This window comes from Cygnus atratus, chromosome 6, assembly GCF_013377495.2.
Source record: "Cygnus atratus isolate AKBS03 ecotype Queensland, Australia chromosome 6, CAtr_DNAZoo_HiC_assembly, whole genome shotgun sequence".
NCBI classification, from domain to species: domain Eukaryota; kingdom Metazoa; phylum Chordata; class Aves; order Anseriformes; family Anatidae; genus Cygnus; species Cygnus atratus.
In genome coordinates this window covers 453755-463638 of record NC_066367.1, presented here as the reverse complement: position 1 = coordinate 463638, position 9884 = coordinate 453755, and the positions used below count along the sequence as shown (strand labels likewise).

Sequence of the window (9884 nt, the reverse complement as noted above, 5' to 3'; positions counted from 1 at the left end):
TGTTCAGTTTCCTGAGCTGAAACCACACTCCAAAGCACTGAATATCTTTGCTCTTCACTTTTTCCTTCTGGCTAGGATTATCTTGTGCAGATGACTTTTTTTTTTTTTTTAATGTGAAGGAGACCAGATTAACATCCATATGCAAAGCCAGTCCTCAAGTGGAGTCCCTACTTTGTGTTTCCCTGTTACACACATTCATCTCCTACTAATGTGTCAGTTAAACTCCCATACATCTCCAAGTTGGCAATGGAATACTTTAGTAAAATAGCCTCTGTGGTAAAAACTTCCAACTTTTGTAAATCATGCTTGTTAGCAGAAAAGGGAGGGTAAGGGCTAACGTACCATTTTGTACACCTGCTAGGACAGAACTCTTATGTAGGAATCAGAATTGCAATACTTCTTGTAGAACTTTTTGTTTTTTCCAGTTGTATGGGAGGAAGGATTGTAAATAGTTTCTTCTATAGATCATCTTGCATTGCAAAATTTGGAAGCAGATTATATCTTTTAGATGTCAAGTTTTTTTCATCTGCTTCTGCCTTTAGCTCCCATGTGAGATCTGTCAGGCACCAGGCCTCAAGCCAATTCAGAGAATTAGGACAAGATTTAACATATGTATGTATTAATTAAGAAGTCCTGATACACAAGTTAAAGATTTTCACAGAGCTACAGCATTTATATACCATGTCTTCAAAGCTGGAGTAGTTTGCTCAGTGGTCTATGATGCAATACTCACTTTGCATGTTTTGGAGTTGCAGTGATGTGAAACAGAAGGACTTCTTTTACTAAATTTTGTTCAGTCAATGTGTTTGCTGTACCATTAACACTCTTTAGTTGGCTGTGCATTTTGTTAAGCTGAAAGGGAAAGAGCCACCTCTGTGTCAAAACAGTCAGCTCCCACAACACCTCACATATTTGTGCCTGGACAGACTGAGCTGTTTGCTCTAAAATGGAGACTGTAAGGTTCAAATGCTCTCATCTACCATATGAACAATTAGATTTTTCTGCTCACAGTATCAAGTCCAGATAGAGGACAGCAATACAGTAGTGCTACTAGGTAATGGATGTCCCCTGTTCTTTTCTAGCTGGAGCTTTAGGGGTAGGCCAAGCCCTTTTGGAACAAAGCAGTAAGCTCCTGGAGTACAGACAGTGACATCTGGGTTACTGAGGGTAGTTTTCCTCACAGTCAAGTGCTACAGGAAAGTAACAGAAGTAACACTGAATGTTTAGGTCATCCCTGCGTTGGGGTTTTTAACAGTCTAACTTAAGGTACCTAACTCTGGTGCTTACAGGGCTGAAGGCTCCTGTAGAGTCAGTGGGACAGCTGTGCTTCCATGACAATCCAGGGTACTGAGGCTTCTCGCTTAGGCACCCAAGTTGAATGCCTAAAGCTAAATAGTGAGACTGTCAGGGTCTAGTCCAACCACAGAGCAAAAATCTACCACTGCTGCTAACTAAAGGAAGTACCTCTCCAGCTGTTCCTTTAGAGAGCACATACCAGCATCCTGAGTGCATGGTGGAACTCATCAGATGAGCATTTAAACTGACACAGCACCAGTGTCCTGGGACTGTAAGCCGTTATCAGAAACTCTTCCAGCCAACCACAGCCATTTGGGGGGTCAGCTAGTGTCATGGAGGGCTGTTTCTATATCTTTTCCCTCCTGTTTGGATGTCCCCACAGGACCAGGAAGACTGTGGTCTCAAACAATTCCATCTAGAGCTACAGAACATTTTTTTCTTTGTATGCCTTTACCTTCTTATGAATTAAGAACTTGTGCTGAAAAAAAAAAAAAAGGGGGGGGGGGGCGTGGACCAAAGATATCAAGCCTAGTCTGTTCACACACTGCTACAGCCCAGAATCTGCTGCTGTGCAGAGTGCCCCTGTCTGGAGTCCTGGGAACCACAGTCAGGAACGAGGATGAGGTTGCTTGCCCTATACGTGGCGTGAGCAAGAATAGGTGCCAAAGTCAGAGTCAGAATCCGAGGACCTGATATAGCGTATTGTTAGCTGTGTTTGTTTTGGGGGCGGGGATAGTAATTTTTCCTCTAGGTTTTTGTCTCTATTTAATTACATTTTCATGACTGATTTCCTGACTTAATCTGAATGTGCATAAATCTCCACCATATATTTATCATCTCTATAGAAAGTGCTTTCAGAATGGTTGTGCAGCTTCCCAGAAAAGGGACGCTGTTGGAAAATGAAGCTTTCAGATTCAACAATAAGCCTATTATTATGCTGATTTCTGCCAAGCTTTTCCTCACTTCTTTTCCATTTAATACAAGAGTGAGCTCAAGGCTCCTTTTTGTTTCTTTTTGAACTTCATTCTTAAGTGTTTACCACCCTGCTCAAGTCCACTCAGTCTGAAACACTGGACACCAAAAGATACTGCTGCATTGTTTCTGGAATCAGAAAATGCTCCTGTTAGGTTCTTTTTTCTTTTTTTTTCTTTTTTTTTTTTAACTGCTTCTTTCTTTGAACATTTTAACCAAACAGTCAGTTTCTCAATCTTTTTAAAAAAATACTCTCTTAGAGATTATACTTTGTCACAGTCACTTGAGGACATTGTATTTTCAAATAAATGTGAGATCTCAGAGCAGCACTTTCACTTATCTGTGATATAAATATTCTCATTGCAAAACGGATTTTTGTTTATATAGTATATAGTCTGCGTGCTCATAAGCATTTAGTCAAATTCAGGCCTTGTCTGAGCAAACATAATGGCCGAACTTGTGTGTGGGTTGCAAATTATCCTTTCTAAATTTGACCCGTAGCTTTAGGAGCCAAAAAAGCCAACTTCCTTGTTTTTTTGCTTGGGATCGCACATGCAAACACAGAAGCTTTTCTATTTACAAAATTCTTCTAAATGCTGAATACAGGTTTCTGCTGATAACGTGTAGGAAGCCAGCCTCTAGGATTTTGGTCCAGTGTGACTGACTGTCAGAATTTGCTGTAGCTATCATGAATCTTCATTTTCCTCTTTCTGTGTTGTTACTCTATATAACGCTCCTTAGGACTCCACACAGGTCCTTGAAAGGACCTTCTGCCTTTTCATTGCTTGGCAGCTCTCTCCGTAGCTGAGCATGTAAACAGCTATCTCCTGAAGACTTATCTCTGGTAATCGCTTCTGGTGTCTCTTTGAACTTTTTTTTTTTTTTTTCCGTTAAGATTGCAAATTTTCACTGCAGTTAACTAAAGCCAGGATAAAATGTTATCATCAGCCCTTCTCCTGGTTTAAAAGACCCATGTTACATTTATGCCCCAGATTAGCAACTGTTTTACAACATGAGCTATGTAATTTGCCATTTTCCATATCTTCACCCTTAGATCCCCTGCCAGACTGCTGTGATTGCATCAGTTTACTTCCAAATTTCTGTGTTGAATCAATTTCTCCCTCTTGCGAGCCAGAAACAGTTGTGTGTCAGGGGAATTTCAATTGATTAAATTTCTTCCCAATTAACAAACTTAATTACTGATTCTGGTATTGAAAAAATCAAACACTTGTAGAGGCACAACTCAGCTCCCTTCTAGACACTTTTCCTGCTCCCCAGTCCCTTTGCCTTTCAGTGAGGCAAAGGGCAGTGTGGGAGACCGGGATCGGTGTATGGTGGTTCCTCCTCTGTTTGCAGTCCCCTTCCAGTTGTACCTCATCCTCAGTTTTCTCTGTGCTCATGCTCAAGGTGGCTAGTTTTATTCCTGCTCTTGCAGGAGCAGCTAGTTTATTTTTTGTTGTTGTTTGTTTTTTTTCCCCTAGCTTTTGTCCTGTTCTCATGTCCCTACTGCCCTGGCGTCTCTTGTATCTTCTGCATGTCTCCTCTTACTTTAATATGTTTTTGCAGAGGCAGTAGAAACTGCTCTGACTGGCTCACTTTTGGCACTTGGTGGGTCTGGTTTGTCTGTTGCAGAGCCATCTGCAACTGTCACAGGGGAGTCTCTGAGCACATCCCACAGAGGTCACACCCCTTACCCCCACTACCAGACCCCTGCCGATTGTGCACAATACATTCCACCCCTCACCTCTGTGAAGCACATACTTAAAAACCATTATATGAATATACATTTTATGAATATACATTTATTACAAACTCTACCTTTAGCATAATCAGGTGATAGTTCTGCTCTTTCCTGGTGGTTTCCTCAAGGCTACCCATAATATTGGACCCTCCATATTATCCTGGCTCTTGCTGCTAATCTCAGGTCGACTTTCCAGGATGCGGTACAGTGCATATAGCTTGCCACTTGATCAATAGGACGTCCCTTTGTCAGATGGTATCAGGACAGTGTTAATAACTGTCCCTAGCCATTGGAGTTTTCAGGCCACAGGATCAGTGGTCGCTGCCTTTTCAGGGTCCCTTCCTCCTTGTGTGCAAACACCCCTCAGCCATCCAAGCAATTGCAGCCAATTACCTCCTTCTTCCCAGTCTTTCTGTGGGGTTATCTTGTTTACACGGTCAGAAGGATCAGGTCCTTGCTCTATGTAACCCAGAAGCTCCAGCTTCCCAACAGCACCAGAGACATTGCAAGGGCACCTCAGCGAGGCAGTAGCTGTAGACATTCGTCATTCTTAATAATTCCTCAGGGATGGGAACAGGTGCCCCAGGGCAGTAGTTATGGCACCAAGCCTGTCAGAGTTCAGTAGGCATCTGGACAACGCTCTCAGACACATGGTCTGAATTTTGGGTGGTCCTTTGTGGAGGCAGGAATTGGACTTGATGATCCTTGTGGGTCCCTTCCAACTGAGGATATTCTGTGATTCTAACTGAGGATTTAATGCAAAATCCCAAGTCAGAGCTCTGACCAGTAGGCCATCTCACTTCTAATAGAGCCCAAAGGTTCCTGCTGGGATGTTTGTTACTGTCTATCATTCTACTTTTACTTGTGAATAAACTTTATGTCGGAGCCAAATGCTGCAACATGTGTGGACCATAATGTTCACACTGCTATTTGGCATAAACAGGAGATGAGAACTAAGCGCTGGGCAGCTGGCATCCTCTTTTAGACAATGTAGGCTCACCATACAGCCATATATACTGCAAGTCAATGTAGATCTGCACATTTGCTGCAAAAAGTGGAAAGCTAGTAAGAGTAGTGCTAAAACACCTTCAACATGGATGTATATAATCTGTGACACCTTTGTGTGGAGATCAGCTTCTGGTGTTGGCTTTTTAGTCCCTGAAAAGCAGTTGGCAGCTGTTGCATCAGTCTCCGTTGAAGAGCTCCTGTTCCCTGAAAATTTGTTTGAGGTGGTCATTCATAAACCTCACTGCAGAGCATTTATGATTTCTTCTCTGTTCTCATTCTAGCCTCTACTTTCAGTTGCTGTGGGTGGCAATTTCCTTGTGCCAGCTTTCGCGTGCACCTGCGGACTTCCCAAAGCTTTATTCTTTGTTTTCCCATTTGTTTTTTTCCTCACTTGTGTTTAGTACCTAGACACCTCAACCTCAGAACTGTCCAAATACACCATTTCTCACCAGCAGCGTTGGATTTCCCTGCCCAAAACCACAAAAAAACAACAACCAGGAATTGTTACAGGAAGTAATTTCAATGTACACAGGGTAAAAAAACTTTATTGGCAAATACATAAAAAGAAGACCATTTGATTTTGATTTAACTTTTCTATATAAATTTATATAGTTCATTTCAAATGATTAACTTTCTTTTAGCCACTACTTTTTAAAAAGTCAAAAGTAAAGATATGTAATGAAGTTACCACTTGGGTTTTTCTGACCACTGCATTGTCATGGAAAAACCTAAACTATTTCTGGCTGTTCTGAAGTTGTTCTTCATATACCATCTACGGCCATTGAAATTAATGAGAAAATAAAAGAAGTGACCTTTGACTGAGCACATACAGTTTATGCGTGAGCTAAACAGCAGGATCCTTTTTCATTCTTCTTTTTCCCACATTCTCCCTGCTCTCTCCCATCCAAATACAATTTGCAAAGCCTTCAGAGCCTTTCATCCTATGTGTTTTCACTGTGTTCCTTTAGATGAGTCTCAGCTTCATGATTCACATCTATTATCTTGTGTGGAAAGCTCAGCAGCACCTTTGTTTTATGAATATAATGCACTATTTTCTTGAACTTGAGAATCATTTCCACAACTCACAGACAAAATTCATACAGTTCAGGGTGCAGATAAATGTCCGTGGTACTTTAGTGAGAGTACTCTGAGTGCAAATACAAACCTGGACATTCAAAGTTAAGCTGTTTAAAATAAACCAACATTTACTGCAGATCTGAACAGTTTTGAAGATGCAATTCCAAAAGAAAAGTTAATTCTGAACTTGTGGCCACACCGTATCATTGAGCATTTAATTTGTGCCCAGCTCTCTGAAGGAGGTGGGCGAACCCATCCGCTACATGAAGCAACTGCACCCAACCAGAGTAGAAGGGAGCTTCTCTGGGACACCACCGCCACCAAAAACCGCGTGCTGTAATGCCGCGCTGGTCCCCTGCTAAACCACTGACCCGCCGTGAGGAGGCACACCGCCTGGTTTGGAGGATGGGTTGGGCCCCTGCTCGTGACAAATCCCGCCTTGAGTTATTTTCCACGCCAAGGTCTGGGAACCTTTGGCTGAAAACAGTGAGGACCCAGTGCTGCCTCCAAGCTGGGCTTGGCAGTGTAAGCAGTTAATTTTCTTGCCGAGGGTGGAAAGATAAAGTAGAGGTGTGTTAAAGCCAAGGGAGCCTCCTCTCCATTTGCAGAAAAAGAGGCAGGTAAAGATTTTTAGAGGAAGCGCTACGATTTTCCAGTCCTTGGGGCTCGTGTTGCTAGCAAAGATGAGAACTGGTATGTGTTTGGGTCGAGGGTACCGCCGGTGATGGTGTAAGACACCAATACTGACAGTAAATCCAGATTACAGTTGTTTATGGAAAATTTGCTGTAGTTTTCTTTAGTTCCAAGCGTGCGGCTGTATCTGCATGTTCTAGTGTTTAAATTTAAGGGAATAGTTATTTATTGCTCCTGTACCATTGGGTTAACAACCCAGACTATGCATTTGTGCTTTTAGGCAGTATTTTAAAACATCGATTCCTGAAAAAACGGAGATGATTTTTTATTTTTATCTCCGGGGAGCTTGCCAAGGAGCCTTCTCGGACGGGAAGCTTCAGGGGCTGGCAGCTCTCGGTGACGCTTGCTTCGCCGTGCTCAGCGAGGGGCTCCGGGGAACCTCCTCACCACGGGCCCGCCGTCAGGGAGCTGGGCCGGTGGAAGGCCGTTGCTGGGGACGGCGGCCGTTGCGGCCGTTGGCGAGGCGGGCCCGGGGCGGGGCGTGGGGCGTTTCCCGGCGGGCTGCCGGCCCTGCCACCGCCGCGCCCCGCTGCCGCCCTCCCGGCCTCTACCGCGGCGGCACGGCGTCGCTGCGGCCCGGCGGCTCTGAGGTAAGGCGCCGCCCTGCCCTGCCCTCTCCTCCGCACCGCACCTGCGCCGGAACCCCCGGGAGGGTGAGGAGCCCTGCAGGGGCAGGGAAGTCTCTGTGGCGGTGGGGGAGGCCGGCCGCTTCCCTAACGCTTCGCGACCCTGAGGCGGGCGGGCCCCTCCGGCAGCACGGGGAGCGCGGCCCTGGCCCCGCAGCCCCGGGCCGGGGTGCCCGGGGAGCCGCTCTGCAGTCGATCGCCATTGCCCGCGGTTCCGCCGGCCCCTAGGCGCTGCTGGAGCCCTGTTGGGCTGCGCTGCTCCAGGCTGTTCAGTAACAGCTTCGGGCATAAATGATTAACGGGATGGGAGCTGGCGCTGTGCCGGTGCAGCCCTTCATCCCCGCCTGGCTTCGCAGCCAAACGCGCTGAGCCAGCGCTGCGTTTGCTCCTGAAATGTTGCCTCACGTTTCTGTATGGGCTGTGGAGCGCTGCTGCGAGCCCTGACCTACTGTACTGCAAGGTAGGGACAAAGGTTGCTGTGCCCTAGCTCCTGTTCCTGCACAAGTGCACCCGTTTAAGGATTTAATTTGTCTGTGCCACGGTAAAAGACTGCTGAGGTGATAGGGCTTTTTCTTTTTTTTTTAACGTTTGTTGTCTTTCTCACAGTGAATGCAAAACATAATCATTAGGTGTGGAATTTGTCGGTAAGCAGAGAACTGGCAATGTTTTTTTATTTTCTATCATTATGCAATGCTTCTATTGTTGAGCTATAAATGAATAGTATAAGTTTCCTCCTCAGCCTTGTCATCATGCAGTCTGAATCACTTTTACTTGTTTTCTTTAGGAGAGATAAGAGGTACCTCAGGAACTCCATCAGTTTCATTCCAGGTCACATTCTCCTGCATTGGTTTGGTTGATTCCAGCTTGAACATGTACAAAAGCTTTACATGCTTCAAGGCAACTAATATTCTTCTGTGGGAATTCCTTTCTGTTAACTTCTTTATTTGAATTACCAGTGTATGTTATGAAACATCTTTCTCCTGTTTCTTTGGGCTCCTGATGCAACCATAAAATGCCATCCAAAACATGATTATTCAAGGAAGGCCAGCTAAAGACTTTGTACGTTGAAAGTGGAAAGGAGTGTTGCATCTAAAATGCCAGGGCTAACCAGGAACATATTTGCACTAGCCATGCAAGAAGCCCTTCTGGGAGGTAACCTGTTGAATGCCACTAGTTAGAGTCTTTAAACTGCTGTGGGCTGGACACTGTGTCCTGCCACAATTGTTTCTGTGGATGCAGTCAAACTGTGTAAACATGGAATGGTTTCCAGGTTAGAATCGGCTGAGTTTTATGAGGCTTCATCAGAGCCTGCTGAAGCTGAATGCTGCTGCTGGGTTTTGAGTGTTCTGCTAATTGCATTAAGGGAGTTGAAGAAATTTGGCAATTTAGGAGAACAGCAGGATCTGTTAAATGTAATGAGACACCAATCAAGATAAGGATTGTACTGTGTCAGGTGCTTTATAAGCATGAAACAAGGTAAGGTCACAACTCTGGGAATTGTACTGTATAAGAAAAGTGTTATGATTAAGATGAAGGAAATTAAACGTCCTTCAAAGTGTTTACAGGACTGCCCTTAACTGAAGGGTCTGCTTCCACAGTCCTTACCCAGGCAGTTGCTTCTGAACTTAATGGACCCTGAGAAGGAACGTGTGCTGGAGTCTGTTTTGTTTGGCATTTAGTAATAAGCCTAAAAATTGAACACAAGCATCTCCAAGTACTTTCTATGTTGAGGAAGTTTGGGTTCTGAATCTAGATCAGTTTTTCTTACCTATGCTTTCTCAAAGAAAGGGAAACAAGGCAATGTCAGGATACCTTCTTACCATTTCTGAAATTTTAAGGGCATACTTGTCCAGAACTGAAACTTACGGTTTGGGTCTACTTTTAAGAGAAAGCACAAGATTCCAGTGGCCTGAAAAATGTTTTATGTTTTACGTTCTCTCCTAGCAGTGGTGGAAGTACCAAAGCCATGCCTGTCAGTAGTTACAGCTAACCTGTGTTTGGTGGTAATTCCCCTACATCATTATATTTGTGTTCTGTTTTGTCCACGTGTTGCCTCCATTGTCGTTCTAGGGACTGTATTTTCCAGTATGTTTTCAGGGCTCAAATCTTAAAGGTCTTTGCACACTGTTAAGTAATATTAGTTATGCAGAATACAAAAAAAAAATAAATCCTCAAGCACTTCCTCAGAACAATCTGAAGTGGTGCTTTACGCATCCAAAGGAAAGGTCAAACTCCACTTTTCACTGTGCACTGGAGGATTTTAAAAGTAAAGCTACATAACAGTTTGGAGCAGAAGACTCAGGCAGTGAGGCTTTGCACAGAGATCAAGGGAAGAAAAACAACTTGTAGGTGATTGTAAATTGTAATTAACTTGTTGTTAATATTAAGGATTTTATTGTCTGTGCTGCTCTGGGGGAATACGACCTCATACCTATTGCTGTTGCTATTGTCCCCTATGTCCTTACTAGTTT

At 44.1% G+C, this 9884-nt stretch overlaps 1 protein-coding gene across 3 annotated transcripts in view; it reads left to right on the top strand.

Annotated features, from left to right (window-relative positions):
* Positions 1 to 7257: 7257 nt before the first annotated feature.
* The window catches only part of SPATS2L (spermatogenesis associated serine rich 2 like), a 79257-nt gene continuing 76630 nt past the window's right edge, over positions 7258 to 9884 (top strand). The window contains exon 1 of one of the 3 annotated variants that reach the window (XM_035537042.2): positions 7258 to 7377. The gene's annotated coding sequence lies outside the window, so the exon portion shown is untranslated. Of the gene's footprint in view, positions 7378 to 7789; positions 7874 to 9884 lie in introns of those variants that run through there. The other 2 variants (XM_035537045.2, XM_035537043.2) reach the window with 2 other exon arrangements.